This window comes from Helianthus annuus, chromosome 11 (genome assembly GCF_002127325.2).
Source record: "Helianthus annuus cultivar XRQ/B chromosome 11, HanXRQr2.0-SUNRISE, whole genome shotgun sequence".
NCBI classification, from domain to species: Eukaryota; Viridiplantae; Streptophyta; class Magnoliopsida; order Asterales; family Asteraceae; genus Helianthus; species Helianthus annuus.
Genome location: NC_035443.2, coordinates 107,962,421 through 107,966,164, shown reverse-complemented (window position 1 = coordinate 107,966,164; position 3,744 = coordinate 107,962,421).

Genomic DNA, 3,744 nt, shown 5'->3' with positions numbered 1-3,744 from the left:
TTACATAAAAACTCATACCATTCTAAAACTTGATGAATACTTGAGTACATGGGGTACTCAAGAAAAGCATGGATTATACTTGAGTACGTGGGGTACTCTAGAAGAATTTGAATCATACATGAGTACGTGGTGTACACATGAAACTGGATTTAATGAAAACTCGATTTATTCACAAAATATGTTTTCATACAAAGTATACAAAAGTGCAAAACAAAACGGCATGAATTCACACCAACATTATGTTGACGTTTTTCCAAAACTCACATGTATTTCAGGTAACTAGGATGGATGTGCGCGTGGTCTCTCTTATGCTCGTGGATGTCGCTTGTGTTTGTCTTTAAATAAAGTGTAAACCTTTTAAGACAATGTTTTATGTTAACTCGCGTTGTAAACGCTAACTTATGATTTCAAGTTATGGTATTTGAAGTTATTTTCATGAGCATGTAGTATGTTTACCTTTCGTATGCAATGAGAACCTTTCATGATCACACCTCGTGCTTCCGCCGCAGAAAGGGGTGTGACAGATTGGTATCAGAGCTGCGATTGTAGTGAACCAGGATTCCTTCTCGAGTCTAGTCTACAATCTCTAGGATCCTATCACGAAAACAATTTTCAAAGAGTTTTCATTGCATAAAACGTCCCGCGACATCCACTACCTGAAACTGACTACACGAGTCTAGAAAAGACACTACGAGACTTAGGGTGCACAGGAGTAGCACTTGTCTTAACTGAGAAATTACGTGCAATTATGTGTGATAATTAGCATATACTAGATGTAGAATGTCACAGGTATACGTGACTTTGCCTGCAACGATGGCCCATCCGAAGGAAGAGATACGAGGATGAAACGAACTGTGCAGACTGTGCAAGGAGTTACGTAATTATGGATGCATACATAATTATGGAATTCAGTGCATAGAAATCACAGCAAGTCTTGTCACGTATAGATTCCCTCAGTACAAGCCTACTAAGTACTCTGCTAGAGTAATAATTATTTGATGTTAATTATGTGGTATATACCTGTGAATATGTACTACTACTGTCCAGTATGACGACGTCAAAACAAATGCCTAACCCTGCTGTGTTATGTTCTGTCAGAACATGGCACCCAGGAAAGCTGTGAATGCTCGCAATGATGATCAACCTCCTCCTCCCTCACTACCAAAAACTGCTGAAGAGCTGAACGCTCTACTGGAAGAGAGAATCTCTGCTGCTATCGCCCAGTACGAGGCGAACCGTACCCAAGACAGTGGAGGGCCAAGCAGTGCCAGGCGTAACGGACATGGAGATTCGTCCGGTGGAAACGCAGTTCAAGGTAACCTTAGAACAATTTACTAAGCATGAAGAAATTTATGAACGGTCTTTGTTTCATTATTTCTTCGATTGCTCATAAGTGAATTGGTTGGGTTAATTACAGGCTGCACCTTCAAGCAGTTCCTCGACTGCAAACCTATGAACTACGATGGCACTGGAGGAGCAGTAGCCTTTGTGCGTTGGACGGAAAAGACTGAAGCCACAATCCGCATGAGCAAGTGTACCGCAGATCAGCAAGTCACTTTTGCTACTGGGCTGTTTGTCGACGAAGCACTGACATGGTGGAATTTGCAAGTTCAAACGCTGGGCGATGAGGCTGCATACGGCATGACTTGGGATGAATTGAAGGAGAAGATGAGAGAGAAGTATTGCTCTCGTGCCGAACTCCAAAGGTTGGAGACAGAGTTCTGGCACTTGACTATGGTAGGAGCTGACATCACTGGGTATACTCGGAGGTTCCATGATTTGTCTAGGGTGATTCCTTACATGGTGACTCCCGAATTCAAGCGCGTTGAACGCTACATTTGGGGATTGGCCCCATAATTTCGTGGCATGGTGACGTCGGCCAAACCACAAACAATCACTGAGGCTGTAACTCTGGCTGTCAGTCTTACTGAGGATTGTGTTCGTATGGAGAAGTTATCGTTGAACCCAACAGAGAAGACCGAGACACATGTTGAGTCGTCCGGTGACAAGAAGAGAAAGCATTCGACCCTGAATCAAGTAACTCGCAACAACAAGGGTTCCAACAAGAAACGTGACACCAACCCCTCTAAGGAGTCAAAGACTTCGGCCAAAGGATACCAAGGCACCATGCCTAAGTGCCAAAAATGCAAGTATCACCATGATGGAGCTTGTCGCATTCCAAGGTGCGACAAGTGTGGTAGATTGGGTCATCGAACAGAAGATTGTTGGAGTAAGGGAAAGAATCAAAATGGAAACGGTGCTGGTAACAGGAATGATAACGGGAAAGGGCGAAACCAAGGATGCTTCAAGTGTGGAAGCAACGATCATTTCATGAGAGACTGCCCAAAGAAAGACAATGCTCAGGCTCGAGCATTTGTGATTGGAGCAAGGGACGCACGCGAGGACCCTAACGTGGTCACCGGTACGTTTCTAGTTAACAATCACTATGCATCCATATTATTTGACACTGGTGCCGACTATAGTTTCATGTCTGTGGAATTTAAACGTACGCTCGGAATAGAATCTAGTAGATTAGAAGTCCCATATTCCATAGAATTAGCCAATGGAAAACTTGTTGAATCGGGCGAAGTAGTTAAAGGGTGCACGCTAGAACTTGGTGAACGAAGCTTTAGCATCGACCTCTTACCTATTCAATTGGGTAGCTTCGATGTGGTAGTCGGAATGGACTGGCTGTCCAAGAACAAAGCTGAAGTTATTTGTCATGAGAAGATCATTCGCATCCCTTTGGCGAATGATGAAACTCTCATCGTGCATGGAGAAAAACGAGACGCGCCTCTTCGGATCATCAGTTGCATGAAGGCACAGAAGTGCTTAAGGAAAGGATGTGTTGCCTTCCTAGCACACGTAATAGACAAGAAGGCTGTGGAGCCGAAACTCGAGGACATTCCTGTGGTGAAGGAATTTCCTGATGTGTTCCCTGAGGATCTGCCAGGACTACCTCCGCAACGACAAGTCGAATTCCGTATAGACTTGGTTCCGGGAGCTGCTCCTGTAGCCAAGGCACCGTATAGACTTGCGCCATCCGAAATGCAAGAACTATCTACACAACTCCAGGAGTTGTTGGATAAAGGATTCATAAGGCCAAGCTTCTCGCCATGGGGAGCTCCAGTTTTGTTCGTAAAGAAAAAGGATGGAACCATGCGGATGTGTATTGATTACAGGGAACTGAACAAACTAACGATCAAGAATCGGTACCCACTACCGAGGATTGACGACTTGTTTGACCAGTTGCAAGGGTCAAGAGATTATTCCAAGATCGACCTTCGGTCTGGATACCACCAGCTGAGAATCCAAGAGGAAAGCGTACCAAAGACTGCATTCAGAACACGCTATGGGCATTACGAGTTTCTTGTGATGCCATTCGGGCTGACGAATGCACCAGCGGTCTTTATGGATCTGATGAACCGCGTATGCAAACCATATCTCGATAAATTTGTGATTGTATTTATCGATGATATCTTGATTTACTCTCGGACGAAAGAAGAGCACGAGCAACACCTCAGAACCATCTTGGAGCTACTGAAAAAGGAGAAACTTTATGCAAAGTTCTCAAAATGCGAATTCTGGATTCGCGAAGTACAATTTCTTGGTCACGTTGTGAATGAGAAGGGCATTCATGTAGACCCTTCCAAGGTTGAAGCAATAAAGAATTGGGAAGCTCCCAAAACCCCGACTGAAGTTCGGCAATTTTTGGGCCTAGCGGGCTACTATAGGAGATTCATC